This window comes from Chlorocebus sabaeus, chromosome 11, assembly GCF_047675955.1.
Source record: "Chlorocebus sabaeus isolate Y175 chromosome 11, mChlSab1.0.hap1, whole genome shotgun sequence".
Classification (NCBI taxonomy): Eukaryota; Metazoa; Chordata; class Mammalia; order Primates; family Cercopithecidae; genus Chlorocebus; species Chlorocebus sabaeus.
In genome coordinates, this window is record NC_132914.1 from 50,376,830 (window position 1) to 50,391,973 (window position 15,144).

Here is a 15,144-nt window from a genome sequence, read left to right on the forward strand (position 1 = left end):
GAAGGTGTAGGTTGAAACTGATTACAAAGGTCTCTCTGCGCTATGCTGCAGATTTGGGACTTTGCTCTATGGGCAGCTACACATCAGGACCACTGGGCAGCTTTTAAAAATCCAGATCCTCAAGCCCTACTTCTGGTCTCCTGAATCAGAATCAGGGAGCATGGCCCGGGCACCTGGATGTTTTTAAAGCTCCAGTTTGCTTTAATTCTGATGGACTGATTCCCAGAATGTAAGCAACTTTGCTAAAGGAGAAAATGTCCCCATTTTTATAAAAGGCTAGGGAAAGGGTAAGAGAGAGTCACTTGTCTTCACATGAGACATAGAGTTGGATATAATCCAAGGGCTAAGCCAAGCACTCAGCTCTAGATATGGGTACAAATGCTGCTGATTGGGAAGCGCCACTTGCCGATCAGCAGGGACTCCAAGAGGCAGGGAGCTTTGGAGCACATCATTAAGAACATGAAAAGGCAAACCGCAGACTGGGACAATATTTATATTTGCAACACATATGCCTGAAGGGTCTCAGAAAGATTACGATGAGCCAGGGAAGCCAGACACAAAGGAGTACATTCTACATGATTGCATTTCTATGAAGCCCTAAACACAGCAAAACTAACCTATAGTGACATAAAGCAAGCCTCAGCCTGGTGCTGCGGATTGGCAGGGGATTGACTGCAAAGGGGCATGAAGAGCGTTTTGGAAGATACTCTGTATTTTGGTTGTGGCTGGGTCACACAGAGATTTACATTTGTCAAAACTCATGGAACTGTACTCTGAAAATGGGTGCATTGTTACTGTATACAAATTGTGCCTCAATGAAGTTTTTTAAAAGGGGACAGGAAGAGGAGACAGGAAGGACAGGATACTCATGTTCAAGACAGCATGAGCTCTGAGCTGTTCTTGGGAACAGCTGTTCCTGGGAATAGGATTTATATGTCCTGCATTTGTGTGTCCCAATATACACTAGACTGTAAGTCCCTTAAGGGGGCATCCATGTTATAGTCATTTCTGTGGCCACCGCCCCCATGGTACATGGACCAGATTGGTGCTAGATGAAATTTGAATAAATGTTTCTCCACATCCTCTCCAGCACCTGTTGTTCCCTGACTTTTTAATGATCGCCATTCTAACTGGTATGAGATGGCATCTCATCGTGGTTTTGATTTGCATGTGCAGCCATAAAAAAGGATGAGTTCATGTCCTTTGTAGGGACACGGATGCAGCTGGAAACCATCATTCTCAGCAAACTATCACAAGAACAGAAAGCCAAACACCGCATGTTCTCACTCATAGGTGGGAATTGAACAATGAGAACACTTGGACACAGGGTGGGGAACATCACACACCAGGGCCTGTCTGGGGTGGAGGGAGTGGGGAGGGATAGCGTTAGGAGATGTACGTAATGTAAATGATGAGTTAATGGGTGCAGCACACCAACATGGCACATGTATACATATGTAACAAACCTGCACATTGTGCACATGTACCCTAGAACTTAAAGTATAATAAAAAATCAAAAGAAAAAAAATTTTTGAATAAATGTATGAGTGAAACTAGAGTGTGCAGACTCACCCGGGAACAATATGCAACATGAAAAGAACAGAACAAGAAAGAAAGAACCGAGGGAAACATATATTTTTTAATATTTTTCATTTTATTTTTAACTATAGAATAATTCCATCATACTGAAAACAATAGAGCAAACACCTGTATGTTCACCAACAAGATTAAGTAGATTGATACGTCTTTTCCTATCTTAAATGAAATGTTATGAAACCCCCAGTGTGAAAGGCCAAACAGTAGAGCATTTAGAAGAAATCAGAGAATATCTCCATGAACTTGAGAGTATAGAGCAGGGTTCTTAAACAGGACACAAAAACACCACACAAAAGAAAAATATGATGAATTAGAAGAAGTAAATTTTGAATAAGTCATTCTGCTTGTCAAGTAGCTTAATTAAGAGAGTGCAAAAACCACCCCCAGTGTGGGAGAAGATATTCATAATTTACATATCTGACAAACGACTCATATCCAGAACATATAAAGAACCGCTATAAATTAGTAAGAAAAAGACAGACAACCCCACCGATAGAAAAATGTTCAAAAGACGGGACCAAAGAGGTATCCAAATGGCCAATACACATGTGAAAATGAGCTCTACGTCATTAGCCACTATGGGGCATGCAGATTAAAACCACAAAGATACATAACAGTCCCCACGCAGAAAAGTCAAAATACAAAAGAAAGAAAATAGTTAGTGTTAGTAAGAACTTTCCTGCCGGCCGGGCGCGGTGGCTCACGCCTGTAATCCCAGCACTTTGGGAGGCCGAGGCGGGCGGATCACAAGGTTAGGAGATCGAGACCATGGCGAAACCCCGTCTCTACTAAAAATAGAAAAAATTAGCCGGGCACAGTGGCGGGCGCCTGTAGTACCAGCTCCTCGGGAGGCTGAGGCAGGAGAATGGCGTGAACCCGGGAGGCGGAGCTTGCAGTGAGCCGAGATTGCGCCACTGCACTCCAGCCTGGGCGATAGAGCGAGACTCCGTCTCAAAAAAAAAAAAAAAAAAAAAAGAACTTTCCTGCCTTCCTGGAGCTATTTGGGAACTGTCTGGAGTATTACTAAAGCTGACCATATGCATACCCTATGAACGGCAACGCCACTGCTAGGTACACACAAAGACACAGAGTGCATACATGATTCCCCAAGGGTCATGTACGAGAATGCTCAGAGCAGCTTTGTTCCTAATAGCCTAAAGCTGGAATTTAGATTCCAACATCCATCAGTAGTAGAGAAGATAAATAAATAAATCAGGGTTTAGTCACGCAGTGAAATACTAATAAGAATGAATGACCTACAACTTCTTGCAACAATATGGATAAATCTCACTAACTTTATGTTGAGCAAAGAAGCCAACCACAAGCTGTATGATTCCATCTATATGAAGTACAAGAACATACAAAACTCACTTAAGCTGTTAGAAGTCAGAATAAGGGTTTCCAGGGAATGTGTCGGGGGAGGGACTGGAAGGGAACTCAGGGCAGGGGCTTCTGGGGTGACGGGAATGCCTGATCCTTGATCTGGGTGTTGGTTATGTGGGTGGGTTCAGTTTGAGAAAATTCATCAAGCTGAACACGTGAACTCTGTGCTCTTTGGATCTATATATTGTAGTTCAATAAAAGATTTTTAAAACGTTGCAGAACTCCATCATTCAATTTGTGGACAGAAGAAGAGAGGCAACAGAAAGACCTGGGAAGACAGGGCAAGAGAGGAGAGAGAAAACAGGAGAAAGGGGGTGGGTGACAGCATCAGAGGCCTCAAAGAACGAAGAAAATGACCAAAACCAGGCCACCACATGGACACCGAGGAAGCCCCTGGAGACTTTAGTTCAGCCATCGGTGGAGGAAGTGAGCACGATCCCAGTGGCAGAGGGCAGGGCGAGTGGGGCATGCTGGTCCAACTTGAGCCTTCTGGCTCCTCCCTAGGAGAAGTGAGAAGAATCACAGAAGCACCGGGAGCCCTGGTGCCCCCTGCCCTGAGTCAAACAGACCAACAACTCCTAGAGACGTCTGCTGCCCCCAGGAGCCGGCAAACACAGACCCTGGAGGCTGCAGAGTGTCCAGGAGAGAGGGCCAGGCCACAGCCCATGGATCCCCAAGCCCCTTCTCTGCACATCTGAGCCAGACTTAAGAAGCAAAGTGACTGGGGGTAGGGGGACATGGGAGCATGCTATGGGCCAAGAGGGTGTGGAGACACAGAGGCCCTGGACCCTCTCTTCTGATGGAGGTGCAAGGACTGGCTCAGCTGGAGGGATTATGGGTTTGAGGGTCCGGCAGTGAGTTAGAAGAGACTGAAGACCAGGACACCACTGGGCCAGTGCAGGTTTGTGGCACAAAGCCTGCAGTAGCAGAGCGATGCTCAGGTGGCTGTAGGGTGTGCAGGAATGAGACAGGCCACAGAGCAGGGAGCCAAAGGGGCCTGGGAATGCTCAGCCCATTAGCCAGGGGAGGAATGTCGGAGCAGATCACCAAAATGAAGAGACCAGATGAGGTATCAGAAACCAGGGCAGAGAGCAGGGCTCCAGGAGTGGTAGGCGGGCTGGCTCCTCCTCCACCCTGACAGGTGCCACAGGCTCCACCTCCCTTACCCCTCTTTATCTGTGCCTTATGATGCCCTCTGCTCCCAACAGGTTGCTCTCTGAGGACACATTTTCTTTCTCTTCCCCTCTCTTTTCCTTCCCCTGCCTCTCTACCCCACCAACCCTGCAAAGTGACAATCAATAAAACCCACTGACTGTCAAAGAAAATGCAGTGAAACACACAGCAATTTATTAGAGAGGAATGAATGGAGACCTTGCAGAGGGAGAAAGTGAGGGCAAATTGCAAAGCAAGCTGAGGGCAGAAGTGGGAGCAGAGAGGCTGTAACCAGTGAGGTACTTTCTGATAGAGGCTCCGCACACACAGGAGGGGAAAGAAGATCTGTCCTGAGCCTGAGGTGTCTGGGGCCTAGGAACTGAGGAACCCAGTGATGCAGACAGAGTACTAAGCAGGTGGGAGCTGGGATGGCTGGGGCATCTGCTGAAGTGGGGAGGGCATCAGCTCAGAATTTGGTGTAGGCATGCTGGCTGCTACTGGTGGTGTTCTGGATGATCCGGGCTGAGGAAAAGGAGGCACCGCTGGCTCCCCAGTGCTGGCCCCAGGGACTTATCTGCTGGTGGACTGGATGCTCAGGCCCCCACCTACACTCCGACCCTGGCCACACTCTGGCTTCCACGGCTGGAGATGCTGGAGCCACTGCCTCTGCCTTTGCGGCTGGCCACCCTCGAGCCAGTGGTGCTGGTGTTGTGAACCACAGCTGCAAGGAGATGGCCAGTCACCCCTCTGCCCCACGAGGTGCTGGAAGGTGGTAAGGAATTAGACAAGGATGCAGAGAAGGTGGAGGTGCCCAGGGCTAAGGGACAGGGAGTGAGAGGCACAGGAATATTAGGAGGCAAGGTGGCCACAGTACGTGGTAAGCAGGTGAGCTCAGCTGTGGCAGTCAGACATAAGGAACAACAGTGAATGCACTTTTCTTTTCCCAGTTCCAAGGGGTGGGAATGTGGAAAACTCAGAAATCCCTTTGTTTATAAAGACCCATTTTCCTTGTCTATTTTCCTGCCACTCCATCCTGAGGGGAGTGGTTATGTATCCCACTAGCAATGGTATGACCCAACCTCAAGGGAAATAGTATGCACACTTACAAATGCACACCAAGCTTTGACACTCCCCAGCCATCCTGTTGTAGAAAGAAAAAGAAAACAATAAATTTTAGAAACATAGAGCCACCTGCCACTCTAAATGTGAGCGTTAGGAAACACTTCAAAGATTAGTCCAATGCTCTCTTTTTAAGGATGAGGAACATGAGGCTCAAAGTGGGGATAGAATCTGTCTGAGGTCGCACAGTGAATACAGGTAAACCCCAAATGATCACCCAGTAGTGGGAAGGTCTCCCAAGCCAGTGCTGTTTCCCTGTCTCCATCAGAGACTATCCAGAAAACACAAATGTGAATTGCAGCAGCTGCGCTGAAGTCAGATCTCAGGAGGAACTTCCTAAGCAATAATGAAAAACTAAGATAGGGAATCAGAGGAGAGTGGTAAGACAGGGTGGGGTGGACTTCATGATATCTCGGTGGGAGGTGACAGGGAATCAGTGAGATGCCCCCCGTGATCCCATGACCTCAGCGACTCTGAACATGCAAACTTGATTGGCATTTACCCCTGGGATCCACAGAATGCCCATTTCAAGTAAAACATTTATCTACTGCTGGAAATTTAAAACAAGTTTGCAACCCCGAGCCTTAAAGGAGCTAGGAGAAGGGGAGCGTGCTGAGCAGTGACGGCAGTTTAACAAACATTTGTTGAGGCCCTCCTTTGTCCCCTCCTATGCTGTGGGGGCCACTGGGAATATGAGAGGGAAGACATGGGCCAGTGCAGTTAGGCTTAAAATCACTATGAATCTAACCAGGGACATAAAGTTCTGATGACCCTGCTTCTCAAGGCAGGTTCTCTGCCACAGCCATGGTCCCCTACCCACCTGCACTCCTCGCCCAGCAGCTTATGGGAGGCAGCAATCTCCATGTCCAGGGCCAGCTTCAGGCTCATGAGTTGCTGGTACTCACAGAGCACCGGGCCAGGTTGTCCTTGGTCTGCTGCGAGACCTCCCTGAGCTCTGCCAGCTTGGCCCGTGCATCCCTGAGAACCAACTCACCCCTCTGCTCAGCATCGGTGATGGCCATCTGCAGGTTATTTATTACTCTGGGGCAGGAGGAGGGAAGGGAAGTGTGCTGGACCTCTGGACTCACCTGGCCATATGCTGGGTGAGCACAGGTCTCCATCTGTCTGTCCCTCCCCAGGACTCCCCAACTCCACTGAGGCTGGAGAGGAGCATCCCTTTGGAAAGTAACTTTGAGGGAGGTTTGAAGTAGTCTCAGTTTGGGGGAAAAGAACTCAGAGTCTCTGTCTGAGGCAAGCAGCAATGAGTGGTGAGATCAGAGGAGTCACCCTCAGTGTCTGAACCACTCACTCACTTTCTCTCTAATCCCTGCCCTCTGTCCTTCACAGCTGGGTGCCAGGAGACAGCAATGAACAAGACACAGCCCCTGCACCCAATGCTCTCACCATTAAGGAGGAAAAACAGAAGAGTAGGCATTTAAGGTAGCAGGAGGCCGGGCTATGATGTGGAAAAGCACAGGGCACCATGGAACTCAGAGGAGAGATGCTGAGGAGGGAAGGATGATGGCTTCACAGGAGGAGGGGGTTCAAAGAGGAAAAGATGTTTGGCCCATTCTCAAAGAAAAAGGAAGTTTGGGAGACTGCTAAAGAGGATGAGAAAGGACATTCCAGTTGCATTGGGAGTACTGAAATGGGTGTTAAAAGCTAGTGGGCAGTGCAGTGCAACCGAGCCTAAGAATGACAGACTCACCTAGGCCTTCCAGGTTGTCACCCAGAGACCTGGGGCCCGTCTGAGCTGGAGGAAGGGTGTGATGTAAGGCCCTCGTGCACCTGTGTGGGTGGAGGGTCAGGAAATGATAGGGTTCTGGCCTGACCTCCTGACGGCCCCTCGTGCATTCCCACCAGAATCTCAGGTAGCAAGCCTGAGTTGAAGGGAGCATTCTTCAGAGTACAGCCCTTCCTGGGGACCCCTGGGCTGCCCTGTTCCTTTGTTACAGGGTTCCTGCTTCTTGGCGCTCTCTATCCCTGCCCGCAGCCTCTGGATCATCCTGGCAAGCTCAGCAATCTCACTCTTAGTGTTCCTCAAGTCATTGCTGTGCCTGCTGGCCATGGTCTCCAGCTCCCCAAGCTGAGAGGAGGGAGGAAGAGGAAACTGTCAACCATGAAGAGGGGAAAATATGAGGTCTGACCCCAGGGACAAGCTTTGGTGTATGTTCAAAGGCTGGAGCACCTCCAGAACATACCATGGAAGGGGGACACCTGGGCTCAGTTTGAGAAGTTTCTTCTAACCAAAGGGATGGGAAAGACTGCTGCCTGTCATGCTGGGTTTGCTTCGTTGATCAACTTGTTCAGCTGATGATGATGATGAAGGTGAGGAGGGCAGTGGTGGTGGTGCTGATGATGGTAGTACCATCATCAGATGGTAATGGTGGCGGTGAGCAGGGCTTCCACTTTTGACTGAGGAAGCAGGTGGCAGCTAAAGCCCAACCCACACTGTGCTCGCCACACCGTGGCCCACATTGCTGCATCTGCCCAGAGTGGCACTTTTTCTAACTCGCACAAAGGCATTCTATGGACTCACTCTGGCCCCTATGGTATTGACCATGATGATGGTAACAACAGCTATGATTTGTCAAACCCTTTGTTTAGCTCTTTTTTAATTGACACATATAGTAATACATGTTTATGAGGTACAGTGTGATGTTTTAATACATGTATAGATCATGCAATGATCAAATCAGGGTAATTAGCTTATCCAACACCCCAATGTCAGGCTCTTACTGATCACCCAAATGCTTAATCACATTATCTGGCACATCAACCCTCCCAGGGTCCTGGAGGCCATGGGAAACCTGTGTCTCTGTGAGCCAGTTTTCAGAGGGTCGCAGCTCTGCTGGAGGACAACGTAGGGGTTTCGTGCCTAGGTGACAAAGTTGGGCAGGAATGAAGAGCCCAAGAGGAAGCTGATTCCTCCAAGTTCCTGACTCACCCACCTTGGTCTGGTACAGGGCCTCAGCCTCAGCCTTACTCTCCCAGGTGATCTCCTCGTACTGGGCGTGGACCTCAGTGATGATGCTCTCCAGGTCCAGGTGCCGGTTGTTGTCGAGGGAGAGGATGATGGACATGTCATTTGATTGCGACAGTAGCTGGCTATACTCCTGCAGACACAAAGCCAATTCTGCTCACGTCTAATGGACAGGCCCCTACCACAAACCCCTAAAGTTAGCTTTATAGTGATGCCACTAAAAAACACGAAGACCAAGATGCAGGCCAAAATCTCAGCCAGCAGGCTAAAGAATGAAAAGGCGTCTGTCCTCCAATCCTACTGCAGAGGTGCATGGGTCTATTTGTCCAGGTACCTTGGATTGGGGAGGAGACTCTAAGAATGTTATCCATAGGCACTGGCAATCATAGATGTGGGGGACACAGAAAAGGAGAAAGAAAAAAGAAAGGGAGTTAAAATATTTGATAGATAAACAGTTTCAAAGGTCTCAGAATCTGAGTAGATGGTGTGGTAATAGATGTGAAGGTAAAAAGCACTGAATGAAAAAATTAAGGCTTAAGAGAATCAATCATGTCTTAAACATATATTGGGAAGGAAGGGGGCCTTATAGCCTCAGAAAGGGGCTGCAGGAAGTTGATCTCATCCATCAGGCTCTCCACTTTCACCTCCAGGTCCACTTTGGCCACGTGAGGAAGGAGATCACCAGACCAGTGACTGACATATTTTCATTTGCTTAAAGCCTGTACTTGTCCATAATTGCTGTGAAGCAAAATGGAAACCACTTTTACCCTGGTCATTAAACTTAGGCTAAGAGTGACTTGAAGATGGTGACAGCTCCGCGACGTTGAGGCCATGTTGGGCAGTTCAGACTCAGGGTGATAGCAGGAGAGCTGGCTGACAAAAAGGACCATGATGCATCACCTTCCAAAGAGGAAAGGAAGCGATCACGGACTCCTGACAGAGAGTGGGATAGAGACAGGGACCGCAAGTCTTCCCCATCTAAAGATAGGAAACAGCATCGTTCAAGGGATAGACATCAAGGAGGCAGCCATTCTCACTCTCATTCCCGTTCCAAATCTGCAGAAAGAGAACGATGGCACAAAGAATGAGAATGAGATAAGGAGCGAGATTATAATAAGAAGGACCAAGATCAAGACAAGGACGGGCACAGATGGGACAAGGACCAGAAATGATTCGGTTTATCTCCTGGCCGAGGAAAAGACTTTAAATTTCGGAAGGACAGAGACTCTAAGAAGGATGAAGAGGATGAACATGGTGATAAGAAGCCTAAGGCCCAGCCATTATCCCTGGAGGAACTTCTGGCCAAGAAAAAGGCTGAAGAAGCAGCTGAGGCTAAGCCCAAGTTCCTCTCCAAAGCAGAATGAGAGGCTGAAGCTCTAAAGCGACGGCAGCAGGCGGTAGAAGAGCAGCAGAGGATGTTTGAAGAAGAGAGAAAGAAAAGAAAACAATTCCAAGACTTGGGCAGGAAGATGTTGGAAGATCCTCAGGAATGGGAATGTCAGGAATGCAGGGGGAAGATGGAGCGAGAGACCAGTGGAAATGAGGATGAGCAAGGGCGGCAGAAGATCTGGGAAGAGAAGGATAAGAGCAAGGAACCGCATGCCATTAAGGAGCATTACTTGGGGTGGCATCAAAAAGCGGCACCGAACAAGACATTTCAATGACCGAAAGTTTGTTTTTGAGTGGGATGCATCTGAGGACATATCCATTGACTACAACCCCCTGTACAAAGAACGGCGCCGGGTGCAGTTGTTAGGGCGAGGCTTCATTGCAGACACTGACCTCAAGCAGCAGAAATGAGAGCAGTCACATTTCTATGGAGACCTAATGGAGAAGAGGCAAACTCTGGAAGAAAAGGAGCAGGAGGAAGCAAGACTCTGCAAACTTCGTAAGAAGGAAGCCAAGCAGCACTGGGATGATCGTCATTGGTCTCAGAAAAAGTTAGATGAGATGACGGACAGGGACTGGCGGATCTTCTGTGAGGACTACAGCATAACCACCAAAGGTGGCAAGATCCCCAATCCCATCCCATCCTGGAAAGACTCTTCTCTGCCCCCACACATCTTGGAGGTCTTTGATAAGTGTGGCTACAAGGAACCAACACCTATCCAGCGTGAGGCAATTCCCACTGGGCTACAGAATCGTGACATCATTGGTGTGGCTGAGACTGGCAGTGGCAAACAGCAGCCTTCCTCATCCCACTGCTGGTCTGGATCACCACACTTCTCAAAAATGACAGGATCGAAGAGTCAGACCAAGGCCCTTATGCCATCATCCTGGCTCCCACCCATGAGTTGGCTCAACAGATGGAAGAAGAGACTGTCAAGTTTGGAAAGCCCCTAGATACCCGCACTGTGGCTGTCACTGGTGGCATCTTCAGAGAAGACCAGGGCTTCAGGCTGCACATGGGTTGTGAGATTGTGATCGCTACCCCTGGGCATTTGATTGATGTTCTGGAGAACTGCTCCCTGGTGCTGAGCCGCTGTACCTATGTGATTCTGGATGAGGCAGATAGGATGATTGACATGGGCTTTGAGCCAGATGTCCAGAAGATCCTGGAGCACATGCCTGTCAGCAACCAGAAGCCAGACACGGATGAGGCTGACAACCCTGAGAAGATGCTGGCCAACTTTGAGTCGGGAAAACGTAAGTACCACCAAACAGTCGTGTTCACAGCCACCGTGACCCCAGCGGTGGAGCGTCTGGACAGGAGCTATCTTCGGCGATTTGCTGTGGTGTACATTGGCTCCTCAGGCAAGCCCCATGAGTGTGTGGAACAGAAGGTCTTCCTCATGTCAGAGTCAGAAAAGAAGAAAAAGCTGCTGGCAATCTTGGAGCAAGGCTTTGATCCACCCATCATTATTTTCGTCAGCCAGAAGGACTGCGACGCGTTGGCCAAATCCCTGGAGAAGATGGGGTACAATGCTTGCACACTGCACAGTGGAAAAGGCCAGGAGCAGCTAGAGTTTGCATTGTCCAACCTCAAGGCTGGGTCCAAGGATATTTTGGTGGCTACAGATGTGGCTGGTCATGGTATTGACATCCAAGATGTGTCTATAATTGTCAACTATGATATGGCCAAAAATATTGAAGATTACATCCACCTCATTGGCTGCATGGGACGAGCAGGCAAGAGTGGAGTGGCCATCACCTTCCTCACAAAAGAGGACTCTGCTGTGTTCTACGAGCTGAAGCAAGCCATCCTGGAAAGCCCAGTGTCTTCCTGTCTCCCCAAGCTAGCCAATCACCCAGATGCCCAGCATAAGCTGGGCACCATCCTCACCAAGAAGCACCAGGAAGAGACCATCTTTGCCTGACACAGCACTCTTCCTGTGGGCTGAGGGCATCTCCGAAGCTGCCTGATGCCTGTTCTTCAGAACCTTCACATCCCTCTTTCCAGGTCCTCACTCCTGGGTTACGGGGGCTTAGGAAAACAACCAGACTCCCTAGTCCAGACCCTCAGGTTGGGAGGCCTGCGTGTGGGGCTGCAAAAGGAGAGGACGATGCTGTTGGAGGCAGGGAGAGCAAATTACCACAGCTTTTTGGTCCAGCTCCGCCCTTCTTTGCTTTGGGATTGCAATGGGCCATCAGCTCATGCCAGGCTATGGGGGCAGCCAGTTGGCATTGCTCCCCAGACTGAACAGAAACCTGGCTGCCTAATGGGACCTCCTTTGGCTCAGACTTGACTGTGTAACTGTATAAACTGCAGCAGCATTTTTGCCCTAGATGCCCCAGGAGACCTGGCACCATGATTACGGACAGTGGAATCTTACTGTCATCTGGACAGCTGTTTTCCTGCTTAAATGGTAAAGAAAGTCGCAAGCCTTTAGACCTGTGCACAGCCCCACACCAAGGGGTGCTGTGTGCTCTAGGCATCCCTCCCCCAGGGGATTTTCTAAGTAGATGGGGGGACAGGGTGAACTGACTGTGTCCATCTTTGTCACTGAGTGAAATCTCTGTTTTCTATTCTCTGAGAAGATAAATTTGTTTGTTCCGAGAATAAATACGTGAATATCAAAAAAAAGGGACTTGAAAATGAGACTCAGGAATTAAAGAGAATTCTTATGTATGACACTAATGCCTCATCACAGCAGGAAAGTGGCATTATATTCCAAAGAGCTCAAAGCAATTTGGCAACTGGCTTACTTATAGGCTCTGGAAGCCGCTCAGACACAGGAACCAATAAAAAAGACAGCAGAATTTCTGCCTTTGAAAAAAGATACATAAGACACCAGTGATGGGGGACCTGTAAGTGTTCATGTGACCCTGGGGCATGTTCTCCCGGGAAGTCTCTCAGGTTCAGGGAGACTCTCCATATATCTCTCTCTCCTCATCACTTTTTGCCCCCATCACCCAGGCCCCTCTGGCACTGATCTAGTGATGAGGGAAGCAGAGTGTGACATTTGAGAAGTGACCAGGCTGGCAGCACTGAGAAAGTCCTGGGATGCTGGGAAGTCTCACGGGCACGGTGGGAATTCGGCCTGACCCCTGAGGAACACTGTTCAACCTGCTTTGGCAGCTGTAGCCCCAGTCCCAGTCCCCATCCAGCCCCCATCCTTGCTCACCTACTTGAGAAGCACCAAGTCCTTCTCAGCTGCTGTACGCTTGCTCCGCTCTTCACGGTTCCTCCAGGAGGAACAGCAAGGGTCAGCCGCAGCTGTACCACAGGGCTGTGCTAGGAGGGGGCCCTGGCCAGTCCAGCTCAGGGGAGAGCCAAGCAGAAATCTCTCTGAGTCATAGGGATCCATGAAGCCCTGAGTTCTCCCAGCCCTTCTCGCACTGGCATAAATGTTCAGGATGGTGGTGATGGAGGTAACGGCATGAGACCTTGTCCTCCTCCAAGCCCAGCTACCCTGCATGGAATGCCATCTCCATTCTCCCACCTGTTCTTCATGCTCAGTCCTCTGATGTGCTCCCATATGGCTTCCCATCTCCCACACTGAGGCCTGAGCCCCTCCCACAGTCCTGGGGTCTCTCAGTGTTCCTCAGTCAGCACTGAAGTTAATGTCCCTTCCAGTCCCACAGGGTGGGAGCTCCCAGAGAGCACCCCTGAGCTTCTCTTTCCCAGGCCCCTCACTCAGTCCAGGCCCTACACCACAGCTACGATGACCAAGGGCCCCACTCTTCTGCCTCTGCCATGCTAATGCAGCCGGCTACCCCAGCCACAGGGCCCTATGGGAACAACTGGCCCCCTGAGCTCCACATGCACAGCTGTAGCCCCAGCACCAAGCACAGGGCCAGCACAGAGGAGACATTTAATGCCTTTCATTATTATGACCTTCGAGTTCATGTCATTCGGTAATAATAAAACCAGCATTATTAACAATCTATTTGGTTGATGGGCCTTTCATTAGTATTAACTAATTAATTAATAATGTGTCACTATTTGCCGGGCACTGTTTGAACAGCATATGTTAAAATATTTAGCTCTCAAACAAATTTTTAAGGTAGGTACAGTTATCACCTCCATGTTATAAATGAGTAAACTGAGGCACAGATTGGTTAAATAAATTACCTATGATTGTGCAGTTAGAAAGAAACATAGTCAAGCTTAAACCCAGGCAGTCTGGCTGCAGAGCTTTTGTTCATTTACACGGTGCTGCACGGCAGGTCCACCAATAAGCCCTGTCAAGCACCTTCCTTATCCATATTGCCCCAGTTCCTTGCCGATGCCCGCAGAGGCCAGATGACCTTCACGCTCTGGACACCTGAGCCTCACCACTGGGAGCACCGCCTCTCACCTCCTCTTATATGCCTCTGCGAGTGCCTGCATGGTGCCCAGCTCCCCCTCCAGTCAACCCTGCTCCATCAACAGCTTGTCCAGGTGAGCCTGGAGGCAGCCAATTAGGATTCAAGGAAGGGCTGCAGGTCATTGGCACTGGCCTTGGAGGTGGCCGTTTGCTCCTGCAGGAAGCATCACTTGGTCTCCAGCACCTGGTTCTGCTGCTCCAGGAACCACACCTGTGATCAACCATGGAGGAGAGGGTCATGCTCTTTCCAGTCCCCAGCTCAGGAGCAGACCTGCTCTCCAAACCCAGGCCTCCCATGCCTGGGATCCCAGGGACTCTCAGGGCCTCTGCCCCTCCCCAGCCACAGACACTCACCTTGTCAATGAAAGAGGAAAACTTGTTGTTGAGGGTCTTGATCTGCTCCCTCTCCTGGGTCTTCACCTCAATCTAGGCATCGATCCCCATGTTCAGGGGCTACCAGAGGCTCTGGTTGATGGTCACCTCCTGGATGCCAAACGGAAAGGCCCCCGAACCTCCAAAGCCCCAGGCTCCACCAGGCGCTCCTCCAAAGCCACTAGGTCTCCCTCCAATGCTGAAGGAGCTTCCTCCAAAGACACTTTTCGTATCCCTTCCTTCAGCCCCCCACAGACTGCTTCCAAAGGCGCCCCAGCACCCCTGGCCCTGACCCCAGCATAGGTAGCACCTCCAGCCACCCTCAGTGAGATCTTCTTTCTCCCCGCAAAGCTGTACAGACTCCTGCTGCCAAAGGTGCCCCCTGTCATGGCACAGGTCGCAGCAGCACTGCCTCCCCCAGAGCATGAGGCTGATGGATCTGATGGCACCACCACGGCTCTGGTCAGACACAGGATGGCAGAGTGGCCACTGGAGCCCTGGGCGGCTTGGGAGGTCCTGCTGGACTGCTGGCTCATCATTTTCTCTGGATGCAGGAAGACGTCCTGGTTTAGAAAGCCTGAGGAAAGGGCACCTTCTGATACAAGGAGAGAGGTGGTCCTTTTTATAAGTCCCGGTGGATTGGCTCACTAATTTGACAATTTCCTGAGCTTGATTTTCTAGCCAAAACAGGTCAACACCTCAAATCCCAAACACACCTTAGTCCTAACCCTGGAGCCACTAGTTGCTTTGATTTTTCTCTGACACTGGCCTCATTTTTCCTTCACCAGA

General features: G+C 49.8%; 1 pseudogene; it reads left to right on the plus strand.

Annotated features, from left to right (window-relative positions):
• The first annotated feature begins 8,471 nt into the window (after positions 1–8,471).
• LOC103238365 (probable ATP-dependent RNA helicase DDX23 pseudogene) lies at positions 8,472–11,627 on the plus strand (annotated as a pseudogene).
• Positions 11,628–15,144: the final 3,517 nt, after the last annotated feature.